At 39.1% G+C, this 15062-nt stretch overlaps 1 long non-coding RNA gene across 1 annotated transcript; it reads right to left on the bottom strand.

Annotated features, from left to right (window-relative positions):
- Nucleotides 1–202: 202 nt before the first annotated feature.
- LOC114137100 (uncharacterized) lies at nucleotides 203–1972 on the bottom strand. The gene is made up of 2 exons (XR_003593943.1): nucleotides 1064–1972; nucleotides 203–398 (listed from the first exon to the last, which is right to left on the bottom strand). It is a non-coding gene; the product is annotated as an uncharacterized LOC114137100 (long non-coding RNA).
- Nucleotides 1973–15062: the final 13090 nt, after the last annotated feature.

Here is a 15062-nt window from a genome sequence, read left to right as displayed (position 1 = left end):
TTTTGTCTATCACCGGTGTTGGGTATTAACGGATTACATGTAACGACGTTACGTAATTTAATTACAAAAAAAGAGTAACTGTAATTTGTTACAGTTACAATGAGAAAATATGTAATTCAGTTACAGTTACTTTCGAAAATATTAAGAATTACAAATTTAGTTACATTTAAAAAAAAATATGAACAAAAACCTTTGCAAAATATGTAATGATATTTTTATTGCTTTGCGCCCTATATCGCCGTTTCTCGCTACGGCTCCTTGTCTCTATCATATTTGCCAGCCGCAATGCCACTCTGATGTTCCATCCTGTGCTGGTGGAGCCTCCTGGAGGAACAGCAAGCGAGCGGACGGTTCCATTTCAGCTCAAGCAGCGCATCAAAAATGGCAGCCTTCCAGCACTGGAAATATAAAGAGCATTTCATTTACACATGTGAAAATGGCTCAAATTTAACCGTGCAATGCAAGAAGTGTTTGCCGGCTATCAAGAACTTGTCCACGTCGAAGCAATCTTTGTGAAACCTGAGGAAACATTTAGAGGTAAGTGCAACTCACTGATAGACGAAGCGTATTGTTTTACGAATATTTGACTGTTTGGTGTTGATGCATGACAAACGTTGGAATCTATTCTTTCCCATGAGACATTGTATGCAATGTGCTAGTGTTGTGTTTTTCATGATGAACATAAAGTAAACTAGAAAATTCCTGAAGAAATTTAACTGGGGCCAAAGTGTGCCCGTTGGTTTGGACCCAGCGTTCTGATGCTAAAAATTAGCATCAATGCTAAGCTTAGCTAAATAGTAGTCATTAGCTTGTGGTAGGGTGACCATATTTTACTGTGGGAAAACCCGGACAGTTTAGTGCTCTTTTAAGGTTCCCACTCAGTTCTCAAAAATTAAATGTTGAACATGGGTCAATACTCATTAAAACCTCAAAGTAATCAAAAAGTAATCAAAAGTAATTAGTTACATTACTTTTTCAAAGTAATCGAAAAAGTTACACTACAATTACATTTTAAACAAGGTAACTTGTAACTGTAACGGATTACATTTTTAAAGTAACTTACCCAACACTGGAAATTGACCACTCGTAGCTGACTTGCTGTCTAAGACGAGTTTTTGTTTTGTTTTGTCTTATTTCTTGAGAAGGAGCTTTTCGCATTATTTTTTTTCCTCACCCTGACTGTGTTCGGGATCATCTTTTGTGTGTTGTGAAACTGGACTTGGTGAGTTGGAAGTGTATTTTGTTCTTTTGTTTTTTTAGATAATGTAAACATTTATTTAATTTAAATGGAAAGCTGAAGCGGAGGCTGATCAGCGGAGGCGTTGGCTGTTGCTCTTGGTGCTAACAGCAAGCCAACTGAAAGTCAGCAGGAGTAACAGCTGATCCACTGAAGCTAACAGAAATTTAACGGCTTATCAGCAGAGGAGCGAACTGTTGCTAACTGTCGCTCTTTGTTGGCAACAGGCTTTTTTTGTTGTTGTTGTTGTTTTGGTTTTTTTCGTTCGGCTGGGATTTGGACTAAGGAGTCTCGGATCATCACTGAATTGGATCTTCCTAAGGAGAACGAGATGGCGAGCCAACCCGGGAGCTTAATGACCATCTAGTAGGAGCTACACCTTCTGCTGGACATTGCCAACCCCGCAACTTGGTATGACCTGCCTATGTTGTTGTGCGCATTAGCAGTGGGTCACTGAAACAGAATTAACTGTTGGATCATCGGAGGAAACAAGACATCAATCTGAAGCACAGTTTGACCTGTCCTTGCTGAATTGTTCTGCTGTGTTGTTGTTTTGCTGTTATTGTTTTTTTTTAACTCCTTAAGGGAACACCAAAGAACTAAAATAGATTAAACAGATTAGAACAAACTGTAAATTAAAACAGATAAATAGTATCAACTAGAACTTAAATAGAACTATAACCTAGGTAAAATAAATAGTATCCTTAATTTAGATTTATAAAATATTCTGAAAGAAACTGGAAACTATTTTCTTCTGGAAATTGTGTCATTTTGTGTTAATTGTATAACATTGTTGTTGTTTATTCTTTTATTGTTCTTTCAACAAATAATAAGCCAGCTGTTTTTTAACTTAATTTTTTGGGTCTGTGGTCATTAATTCAAAATACACTTCTCACTACTCCAGTAGCCGAACCTAGCTCTGGTTTTATTACGAGTTCATTAACTGTAAACACATAGTGAGTGTTACAGAAAGTGGTGAGCCAGCCAGGAGAAAATAGAAGCATAAAATTTATTTCTAACCCTGGTCAAAAAAAAAAAAAAAAAAAAAAGCCAAGTTCAGCAAGAATAGAAAATATGGAAATAGTCAACAGAGAAAACGTCAAGGTCCCGAACTCGGTCATTGTCTGCGGTATTGCCGATACGGAGGCTGATGAGGATGTCAACAGAATACGGATGCAGACGGTTTGTCTCACCGCCCACATCCTGAACCAGTAAATGATCTCGTCTCCCTGAAAGAACAGGAGCGAATTCGCCAATTTGTACAACATCACTTACCTGGCACAGATCCTTTCACTCATGTTCCTTCTTGTGCTGTAAATGCAATCTGTGAAAAACATCTAGTATTTCAGTCTTTTGATGCAGATCTTTATGATCTTACCTGTCCCCTTGTAACATCTCTGTCTATGACTGCTAACGCGGTCCCTGACAGTTTTGATCAGTGCAGCGTTTTTCCTGTCATCCCAAGCATGTCAGAAGAAGAATTGAGTCAAAGTCAAAGAAGCGATCCTGCTATCAATGAAATCATACATCAGCTGGAAACAGGTGAAACACCATCTCCTGTGGTGCGAGAAGAAATTCTACAACTTTCCATCTTTCTGCGTGAGCTGAACAAACTTGAGCTGCAGAATGGGATTTTGTACAGAAAAAGGCAAGTAGGTGAAGAAATCCAGTATCAACTTATTCTCCCTGAAAGCCTCAGATCTATGGTGTTGAAAAGCCTCCACGATGACATGGGTCATCTTGGCTTTGACCGAACCCTTGATTTGATCCGAACCAGATTTTTCTGGCCAAAAATGGCCTCAGATATTGATCAAAAAATCAAAACTTGTAGCCGGTGTGTTTGCAGAAAGACTCTGCCGGAGAAGGCAGCGCCTCTAGTAAACATTCAAGTAACCAGACCTCTCGAGTTACTGTGCATTGACTTTTTGACAATCGAACCAGATCGCAGCAATACTAAAGATGTCCTTGTTATCACTGATTTCTTTACAAAGTATGCTGTAGCAATTCCTACACCGAACCAAAAGGCTCGTACTGTAGCAAAAGCCCTGTGGGAAAACTTTATCATCCACTATGGCTTTCCAGAAAAATTGCACAGCGATCAAGGAGCAGACTTTGAATCAAAAACTATTAAAGAGCTATGTAACCTAGCCGGAATACAGAAAGTCAGAACATCACCCTACCACCCCAGGGGAAACCCAGTAGAGAGATTTAATAGAACCTTATTAAACATGCTGGGTACACTCACCGATGAGAAAAAAAAACATTGGCGTGACTTCGTGAAGCCCCTTGTACATGCGTACAACTGTACCAAACATGAAAGTACTGGGTTTACACCATACGAGTTAATGTTTGGTAGGCAGCCTAGATTACCCATAGACCTTGCTTTTAAGGTTACTTTGAGTCATCGCCAGCAACAATCCCACTCGCAGTATGTCCAACAAGGGCGTAGGTTTGGTCTACGTTTTGGTGGGACCTTACAACTTACTCACCAACTCACCAGCATTTAAAATGAATGCTACCACTGCGTAGTATATTGAAATATTAAACTAATCAATGTAGATTTTCGTTTATTTATTTTGTTTTTGTTAAAAAATACATATGTTCTTTTTTTTTATTTATATGGCAAAATTTGGTCGGGACTATTTTATATCCCTTGAATATTGCTCGTGACATGTCACGACCGTCCATACCCAAACCTACGCCCATGATGTCCAAGCTCTAAAATCTCACCTTCGAGAGAGTTACCAACTGGCTAGTAAAAATGCTGCTAAAGTGGCTGAACGGAACAAAATCAGATATGACCAACATGTAACCGAATCTGTCTTGGATGTTGGTGATCGTGTGTTGGTAAGGAATGTTAGGATTAGGGGTAAACACAAGTTATCAGACAGGTGGGAATCCGTTGTCCACGTAGTTGTAAATCAAAAAGACAACTTACCTGTATATACAGTTAAACCTGAGAACCAGGATGGTCCGACCAGAACTCTCCACAGAGACCTTTTGTTACCTTGCGGGTTCTTGCCAGCTGTCCCTGAGAATCCTGCTGTGGTCCAGGAGAATTCCAGCCGCTCAAAAACACACCAATACCACACTACTGATCATGATGAACCTGAAATTGAGTACAACTCAGAGGGGGAAGACAACTATCCTTTGTATAACACTCCCGGCCCTCTGCAAGAAATTTCTAGGGTGGTTGAAGAATACAAGGTTGTCGTTCGTTCTAAAACTTATCTGAAACCTGTTGTTGAGCAGCTTAAATCAGACCATACTCATGTCCCAGAACAAAACACATTACCTGATAATGTGTCAGCAGACAACAATATAAAAAAAATGGACAACTTACCTGAAATGGACAACTCGGTGGAAACACTGAGTGTATCTGAACCTAAAATAGTCAGGTTACCAGAAACTCACCTTGATGAGATGGGAAATGCTTCAGACCTTAGTCAAGATAATACTATGGAAGTGACTCAGACTGAAGTGAATGGGACCGAACCTATGACCAATGAGGACAAAGGACATGACCCTGAGACAGAGCAAGCTGCTAAAAGACCTTCCCAACAGAAAACAAAACCAAAATTCTTAACCTACCCAAAATTAGGGAAGACTCTTGTCAGTGTAGTTCAATCCCTGTTCCAAAGTTTAAGTGAAGCTGTCACAAGTTCTATTGAAATCCCTGAGATCCAGTTAGTTTAATTTGGATAGTATGCAAAACGGACTTGCATAGATTTAAGTGGGGAGGGTGTAACCCAGGTTGAAATAGCCTCTTCATAAAAATAATAGTAAATTAGATAAATAGGAAATAAATAAATAGGAGAATAAATAGGGAATTAATCGATCTTAAAATTGTTAAATATATTTATATATATATATATATATATATACATAAAAAGAGCAACAATTAGAGACATTAAAATTGCTGTATTTTGATTTTTTGATATTTTAATTGATTAGAGAAACTGTATAAACCAGTTTTGCTTTGTCAGCAACCTCTCTTATTCTGAAGGATTACATTTATGTGTAATCCATGTGACTAAATTCAGCCAATCGGGTTGCTGCGTTCTCTGACGTGAGAGAGAGAAGAAGCAGAGAGCGAAAAGCAAGCAGAGAGCGCAGAAGCAAACGGGATTGTGCTGGAAAAAAGAAAAAGAGAGACAGATAAGAGACCACTCGTAGCTGACTTGTCTAAGACGAGTTTTTGTTTTGTTTTGTCTTATTTCTTGAGAAGGAGCTTTTCGCATTATTTTTTTTCCTCACCCTGACTGTGTTCGGGATCATCTTTTGTGTGTTGTGAAACTGGACTTGGTGAGTTGGAAGTGTATTTTGTTCTTTTGTTTTTTTAGATAATGTAAACATTTATTTAATTTAAATGGAAAGCTGAAGCGGAGGCTGATCAGCGGAGGCGTTGGCTGTTGCTCTTGGTGCTAACAGCAAGCCAACTGAAAGTCAGCAGGAGTAACAGCTGATCCACTGAAGCTAACAGTCGCTCTTGTCAACCGAAATTTAACGGCTTATCAGCAGAGGAGCGAACTGTTGCTAACTGTCGCTCTTTGTTGGCAACAGGCTTTTTTTGTTGTTGTTGTTGTTGTTGTTTTGTTTTTTTATTTTTTTTTCATTCGACTGGGATTTGGACTAAGGAGTCTCGGATCATCACTGAATGATGATCCGATGATCTCCTTAGGATCTTCCTAAGGAGAACGAGATGGCGAGCCAACCCGGGAGCTTAATGACCATCTAGTAGGAGCTACACCTTCTGCTGGACATTGCCAACCCCGCAACTTGGTATGACCTGCCTATGTTGTTGTGCGCATTAGCAGTGGGTCACTGAAACAGAATTAACTGTTGGATCATCGGAGGAAACAAGACATCAATCTGAAGCACAGTTTGACCTGTCCTTGCTGAATTGTTCTGCTGTGTTGTTGTTTTGCTGTTATTGTTTTTTTTTAACTCCTTAAGGGAAACACCAAAGAACTAAAATAGATTAAACAGATGTAGCCCTCACTTAGGCAATATTAGTAAATAAGTGAGCTTTGGGTTCTTTACTTCAGTATACTCTCTACTATTTAATTTGAATCTCTCTAATACTTTTGGATCAATCAGCATTTGAACACTACTACAGTAAATTACACTACACACTGTGTAAAGTAGACTCAGTAACCCTTTTTTAATTAGGCAAAAATAATAATAAAATAAGGAAATGGCAGGTTTTTGGGTTCCAGGCAAAACAGAGCATTGTTCCAACAGTACAATGAATCTGCATATACAGTGTAAACACCAGTTATATAACCCACTATTGTAAAAACCTAACCTAATGCCGGCAGAAAATATACTCTACGTTGCAGGCCTGTTCAGATGCTCATGCATGTAGGAATCCCACCGACTCAACAGTGCAGAGCCTCTTCACTCAATGAGCAAAATATTAAAGTACAAATCAGTACCTTGTGTAATCGTGATTTTACACAGATGAATCCGGGCAATACGTCGTCCTTTGTTCAGAAGGACCTTAAAGCGATCCGAAGAAACAGCGGTTCAGGAAGGATACAGTTGTGTGGTTCCCATGTGCTCTCCACGTGCTCCAGATCTACTGGCCCTCAGTTCCCACGTTGCCAGAGGTACTCTGAGCGACGCGGGCGCTAAGAGTGACTGTCTAGAGTCCGGGTCCTCGTTTCCCACGTTGCCAGAGGTACTCTGAGCGACGCGGGCACTCAGAGTGACTATCTGGAGTCCGGCTCTCGTTATCCAATCCGGTAACGATCTTCTGCAAACCCTTAAGTTCCACTCTAGCAGCGAAACGGCAGCCTACAGTAGTCCATGTTAGCGAACAGCTAGGTTCTAATTTGCATACTGTATATTATAACTTCTCCTTACGACAAGTCTCAGCTTACTTACTTCGAAACCAGCTAACTGCTCCTCCTCCGCTATCACCTCTCTCGCTCAACCAACTCTCTCCTCTCCGCTCTTCTTCGCTGTTTTTTTCTCTTCACACCTGTGCTACCTTCACAGACCGTACTCCCGTAGGAAAATACAATTTTCACTGGCAATTCCCCACAAAGTAAAGATCACTTATTTTAAACAATGCAAACATATTTTTTATTAACTTTATATGAACTTTGAGATGTTACTTGAAACAAAAGGATATACTAAATGAACTTATCCTTGCTATTTATTATCTTATACATCTTTTATGTTTTTACTATCCAGGTTACACAGATTAGAACAAACTGTAAATTAAAACAGATAAATAGTATCAACTAGAACTTAAATAAAACTCTAACCTAGGTAAAATAAATAGTATCCTTAATTTAGATTTATAAAATATTCTGAAAGAAACTGGAAACTATTTTTTTTCTGGAAATTGTGTCATTTTGTGTTAATTGTGTAACATTGTTGTTGTTTATTCTTTTATTGTTCTTTCAACAAATAATAAGCCGGCTGTTTTTTAACTTAATTTTTTGGGTCTGTGGTCATTAATTCAAAATACACTTCTCACTACTCCAGTAGCCGAACCTAGCTCTGGTTTTATTACGAGTTCATTAACTGTAAACACATAGTGAGTGTTACAGTTGCACTGCGTTTTCCTTTTTAGTGTCTCAAAGTATACAAATGCTTGCCGACCTCTTATTTGTAGAACATTTTGCAACCTGCTACTTTCTGTTGGTTTATTATTCTATAAAATCACGATAAAATACATTAAAATGAGTGGTGGGAATGTAGGATTTTTTTTCTTCTTTAAGTTCAAGAGGTATAAATCCTGTTTCGAGGCACTGCAATACTCAGTTTAATCTCAAGCACAATAAATCCCAGATTTTGAATAATTGTTTGTTGGATCTCTTCTATTTTTGTATGAAACAGCCACAGCTTTCATCACGTTTGTATGGTTCAAAACCATTAAAAGATTAATGCGATCTTTTAATGCGATTTTTATAGTTTTCAATCAAGTTTTCTATTCGCTGCTTCTCCCAACACCTGTGTTTTGATATTCTGCTGCCCCCTGGTGACAAAGAATGATAACCGCAGCCTCATTTTCTATTCCCCCGCCTAACATCAGCAGGCTGGTACTCTGAGGAAGACAACATTAAGACATGACGTGCTTTTCATTCGTTGAATTTTATGCTGTAACAAGTTTTATTTTATGCTGTTAAATGCAACTTCTTTTAAAGTTGCTTTCTACTGACTACTAAAGCAGTCAGTATGTATATATATATATATATATATATATATATATATATATATATATATATAGGCTTGTCAGATTAATAGTACCTTTCGAAAATAACTTTTTAGCAGGTATTAAACATGCTATGAAATATAAATATGTTAAAACATCTAATTAATCATATAATGTCTTACTTGGTGATGGAACTACTAACAAAGAAACTTTTCAGTCATATTCTAATTTATGGAATGTGTATTTGCTGAGTATATTTGCTTTAATATAGCAAATATTAAAGACCCAAAAACCTTGTTTTATCTCTGGTTTGGGGCTGTCAGTGAGTAAAGTGACCATCGATGTTACTGGACTCTATAAAATGTGGCTTAAAGCTGAGATGCTGATGTTTGGACATGTAAAATGTATATATTCTCTCTGCATATGAATCTATAAATAGTTTGGTTTCTGTCAGTTCTGTAAAGATACAAGAGAGAACCAAAGCGAATTTCTCTTTTACATGACCAGTACTTTAATTTTACTTTGCTGTAAAAATAACCATTAAATGGTTTCAAATTTAACAAACTCTATGCTTTAGGAAATATTTCGCCCTATTTGATGTTTGATCTGAATTGATTAGCTACTTAAGCACCTGAACTTCTGATTATCTGTCAGAAAATGTGTGCAGTTCACCTTATTTTGTATTAATTGAACCGTCACTGCGTGTGACGTTAAGCTGACAGCTGACATAAAAAACACCCTGTTTTCACCTGGACAAATTGCATCATTTGTTCATAGAACGTGGCAATATTCAGATCAATCATCAAATAGGATGAAATATTTCATAAAGCATAAAGAGCCAAAGTTTGTTAAATTTTAAACCACGACTCCTGCTAAGTAAAATTAAATTATGGGCCATTATAAAGAGAAATTGGCTTTTTTCTCTCCTGTTTCTAGAGCTGACAGAAACCAAACTTTAGATTTATTAGCAGAGATAAAATATATTTTACATATCCAAACATCAGCATCTCAGCATTAAGCCACATTTTATAGAATCCAATAATAACTAAATAAAGAGTTAACTGCCCCAACCAGACCCAAAAAAGGTTTTGCGTCTTTATTATTTGCTATATTAAAGACACATCATATCTTAATTTATTGCATTCTCGTGTAAGTTTTGGCTTTATTCTTAGCACTAGAAAAGAAAAGGTCGTCCAGTGACTGTGGGTGCATCAGCACTCTAACCCCCCTTCATTCCCACCAACTTGCAACACAAAGTTACACCCTTAGCCTAAAAACTTCTTTTCCTGAATAGTCAAAATAATCGGGGCACCAAGAGAAAAACTTTGCATCCAATCCAATCATCAATCCATTCATCCAATTATCCAATTGATAGTTGTTACCGTCCCTCATCCTGAGCAGTCAAGTAGAGAGGAACAACTCCCTTTTAACAGGAAGACACTCCAGCTTAGAGAGACTGATCATATTCTATGACCTGTTCAAAATTAAGACGACTAAGAAAACAGAAAATATAGAAACATTAGGACTGGAAGCCATTTTATGAGGCCATGTAAGGAGTGTGTGCTAAAAAGAATCTGAACTAGATAAGTTCATATTCTTTGTATCTCTAACAGTCAGTGAGTGAGACACAGAGGTAAATTTAAAAGACACCAATTGACCTAATCACTTTTTCCCCGAAGGTAGAAGAAACCGGAGCACCCGGAGAAAACCTATGCATTGAGTTTAAAGTGTGTCCATTTAAAGAATGTCTCCAAATATTAGTGAGTGAGAGACTAAGGTAAATTTAAAAGAGACCAATTAGCCTAATCACTTTTTCCCCGAAGGTAGGAAAAACCGGAGCACCCGGAGAAAACCTTTGCATTTAAAGAGATGGGATGCATATCAGGAGGCATCCTAACCAGATTTTCCGGCTCAAGAACTCAATGGCCTTGGATTTGGAGGCACCGATCCTCATCCCGGCCACTTCGCACTCGGCTGCGAATCGCTCCAGTGAAAGCTGTAGATCACGACCTGATGAAGGCAGTAGGACCACATCTTCTGCAAAAAGCAGAGATCTGATCCTAAGGCCACCAAATCGGATCCCCTCAACACCTTGGCTGTGCCTAAAAATTCTGTCAATAAAAGTATTGAATAGAATTAGTGACAAAGATTAGCCTTGGCGGAGTCCAACTCTCACTGGAAACGAGCCCGAGGTACTGCCGGCAATGAGGACCGGACTCTGGTCTGTTCCTGAGCTTCTGTAGCTCAGGATCAGATCACCAAGGTCCCTACCTTCAGCTGCCATCCTTTTGACTCTGCACCCCACCAGTTTGTCTCCCCCAAAGGTGGTGAGCCTGTGTGAAGAGGGAATCATGTCTCCTCTTCGGCTGTGCCCGGCTGGGCTCCATGGGTTAAAGCCCAGCCCCAAAGTGTATACGCCTCTTCTATGTGATGCTCACAAATGCACCTCATAACATCTTGTTGCCTTTAACCTCTAATGAGGGAACTTTAACGTTCCCATCAACTGTGGCACGCCTGCCTGATTGACCACTATTTTTTCTCTGCTCAGGTTCCCTGAGGACAATCTTCCTGCCTGAACGTGTAAATGTTGGCATTTCAAGCTTCTTCTTGCTAGGGGGCATTGGGCTAAGGTTTAACTTATCTATCGTTATAAGCTTCTCTTCTTTCAGTTCTGGCTCTAACCTGCCTCCACCCAGAGGCAAGGTTCCTTTATAATGAACTGAGTTTCCATCAATGGATGGAAGAAATTTGGCTTCCTGATTGTTGGTCTGAGTTTTATTTTTGGGTATTTTCGCAGCAGCATTATCTTGTATCCTTGTCTGTTTGCTCTGTATCGATTCATTTAAATCCTTGTATTTCTTCTTCTCCCAGTAGTTCTTAGTTTTCATTGTATTAACTTGTTCAGTGAGATTCTTAATGCACTCTTGATCCCTATGTCTGTTTAAAGTTAGTGCCTGTATCTCACCATTTAAGGACTGAATTTTCTCCTTCAGCCTTTTCCAATCATATTCTGTGCGGTAAAAACTTCTTTCCTTACCCATGGCTTCTTGCTGTCGTCGTGAGTCTTCTTCCTGTAGTTTTACATTTTCTTGCTGTTGTGAGGCTGGGAGCGTTGAGTGGCTCTCGGCCTGCTTCTTCAAGGGTTTTCCCTCCTGGAGAGCTCTTGCCTTCTCATATGACTGATTCCTGTCGGACCTCTGGTTCTTTATCTCACTTTCTAACTTTGGGATTGTCTTATAGTTCAGGTTTTCGTTTTGTCTTTGAGACTCATCTAGCTGTTTCTTGAGTGAACCAATGTTCTGATTTAGATGCACAATTTCTTCCTGAGCTGCTTTCAACTCTTCCTCCACTGCGGTTCTACTCTGATGCTTCTTATCTATTTTTTTAAACCTTTGTATGAAATCCAGAATCAAAATGATCAATTCATCTCTACTCATTTGTTTAACTTCGCATTCTGTTAAATAATAAGTGTTAATTGGCAGCATTTTGGCTGTTCGACTGATGTATCACGAAAGCTACGAAAAAATGCACTGTTCAATCCAATATGGTAAACCCAACGTCCGAGCTGCTGCTGCTTGACTTCTGCAAGTTTGATTCAGACGCTGGATATTCAAGGCATCTGTTCCTTGTGATGTCATAAGGGACAGATGCCTTGTCCCTTATGACATCATAACACTTTGGCATCATCAGATTACATCAGTGGAATAATGTCATGTATGCTATGTTGCCAGGCAACAGCAAAGCCAGCTCACTTTCCACCATATTCCTGGGAGGCTTACTGTGTGAAACGATTCTAAAATTCATTAACTCTTATTTGAGGAATTGTTTAAGAGAAGTAGTACTGCTCAGCACGCCACGCTGCCAGAACTCTCTATTCCTGGGAGGCTTACTGTGGAAACGATTATGAGTCTTACTTCCGGCGCCCACCGGACGTAGCGGCATTTTACTGTAATTTGTAGGGTTTTTTGTTCATCTATATTCATGATAGAAGTTACATCTCTCTTTTCAGTTACTGTACAATGTTTGGTAAAACTTGTTCACGGAGACGCCGTCTGCCATCAGAGAGCTGCTCAGTTCAGAGGACAGTTTGTGAGTTTAATCACGGGGAGCGACAGGAACACAGCGTTAAGTTTGGTAATGGAGTGACGGTGAATTAGCAGCGCTGCTAGCAGCTCGTCTCTCTGAAGAACCGACTTTAACAAAGAGAAAAGCAGAGAAGCTGGTCAGAGTTCTGAGCTGCAGGTTTGTGCCAACAGTGTAAAACAGCAGAAATACATAATATTAGCTTGGTGTGATGTGAATTTGAGTTTTCATTTGGATTTAAAAAGTCATAAAATTCATGATCTGAATCTTTATCATTATGTTTGGGCCAGCAATACATTTCTATAGTACAAAAAAATATATATCTGGGTTTATTTAGTCCATCACAACCAGAACGTCGAGGTTCTCCGTTGCTGAGTGTCGCCTGCAAATAAGCGGAGAAAAGACCGCAGCTGTCCGTAACCCGGAGAATCTCCCCACTGGACCGGAACCGAACTGAACCGAACCGAACCACACATTAATCTGTTCTAGAGAACAACTTGCCACTAGAAAGGGCCGTAAGATGCCCCTGTGAAACTCGGGTAACTGCTGTGCTCTAATAATTAGACCAAACTTAATTTGTGGCAGCAACAGGTGTGTTTTGAACGAGCTCCCGAAACCAAAAAGACAGTGTTTCTGTGATAAGAGGTAGTTTTCATAGCCTACCGACAGATAAGGAAACAAAAAGAATTCGGCTAAAAATTCTAAACTTGGAGAGAGAACCCAAAATGCTTTATGTGCTCGTTTCATTGTGTGGACAAAAAGCCAATGGAAGAAAACCCGCATAGGCATCCGAAGCAATTGAGTCAGTGAAGTAGCTAGATATGCTAACATTGAGTGAAACAAATGAAATGTTCGTATTCAACATTATAAACAAACAAAAAAAAGCTCCTTGAATAGAAAAGAAAAAGAAAACTCAGTTAAACTGATTACCACAAAATGATGTTGAGCAGCAGGTCCTGTTACAAAGTCTACATCTCCACCTTAGTCAGTTTAGGTACCTTCCAGTCCGATTTGGCCTCCATCAGTAGGCCACCTTCCCGGCTCCCCTGGCTTGATCAATCTGCAGCCACAGACGATTTCCCTCCTCCCAGGTTTTTTTGGGTAGCATTTTAGCAAATCGTTAACGAAGGTTGTGTGTGAATTTGAACCCGTATGTATCATTGTAACCCTGTTTTGATTACAGAAAATTCCTAAAGAATTCAACTGGTGTGCTCAATTTTTGACTTACTTTCTTTTTTCTTCTTATAAAAGTTGCGTATTGACATTTAATCACTGCTCGGAGTAGGGACAATTTAAGTAAATCATTAAGAATAAAGCAATATATAGGATATTCATGTCCGTGCAGGAGTCCACGTTTATGTCCTGTACCAGGTTGATGGCTCCCCCGTGTGTCAGGATCTGGCAGTACATCCAAATTTAGTTACATACATTGTAACCTAGTAAAAACAAAACACTTTTAGTATGGGGTGCCAAGAGGAAGATTTGAATGCAAAAAAATGTTATCAGATTTTTTTTTTTTTTAAATGTTTAGTTTACTTTTCTCTCATTTAGCTCACTTTAATAACATTTTAAATGGAAATGTCTAAATAAAAACAGTCATTGACAAACTATTAGCAAATCTAAATATTACATCTAAATTTAAACATTAAATATGTTAAATGTATCTCTAAATGTATGTCTTTGTCTCGGTGTTAAATCTATAAATTCTATATCTAAATGTTAATTGTAAATATCAAATTGCTGTCTAAATGCTCAAATCTAAATCTAAAATTTCAATCTAAATCCTAAATATATCTATATGCTAAAAAAAACAACACTTTCTGCTAAATCTTTTGCATTTAAATTTTACATTTCGCAGCCCTTATATTTATGAAGTGGGATCCATTGTGCGCTAATACACAGAATTCACCTGGAGCTTTTCTAGTCACACCCACCTGTCAGTGCTTTACACTACGGCCATAGTTGTCTGACCTCCCACACAAAAACACACACATCCGCGTGGATTAGTTCCATAGCAACACTAGATAGTAATGGCAATAGAAACTGCTTCTCTCTAATATGTAACTTTCAGCACTATCTGCAACATTGAAGGGACAGTCCGCCAATTTTACACGTCAAAGTCCTTTTATTAGAGGCCGCGAGGAGAACAGCCTGGTTATTTGGCTCTGAAGACTGAAACAAAAACGTTTAAATGTAGTGTTTAAAAAAAACAACCCACAACCCTACATCACTGATCATTCATCACGCTAGATTGTTCTGCTCAATATTCATCCATTACCATCCCTGTGACATCATATCCATCACGGCGCGCGGGCGGGGCTGTTTTGTTGGGTGGGAGGTTCGCTCAGCACGCCGGTACCGGGCCGAATCTGGGAAAACAGCCGGCGCTTCGGATGAAAGCAGTCAACCCACCACCCACCACCCACCCGCTTTTATGTCCACGTCAGTCAGTCAGAGGGGAAACTAAAGGGACACTGTGTTCCACTCCTGCTGGGTTTTTGGTGGATGCGGTGGAGGAGGCAGCGGGGGGTTCGGTGTGACTAAACCACAGAGAGCGGGCCACTTATTTAATCA

This window comes from Xiphophorus couchianus, chromosome 21, assembly GCF_001444195.1.
Source record: "Xiphophorus couchianus chromosome 21, X_couchianus-1.0, whole genome shotgun sequence".
Taxonomy (NCBI): Eukaryota; Metazoa; Chordata; class Actinopteri; order Cyprinodontiformes; family Poeciliidae; genus Xiphophorus; species Xiphophorus couchianus.
This window is presented reverse-complemented; position numbering and strand designations above follow the sequence as displayed.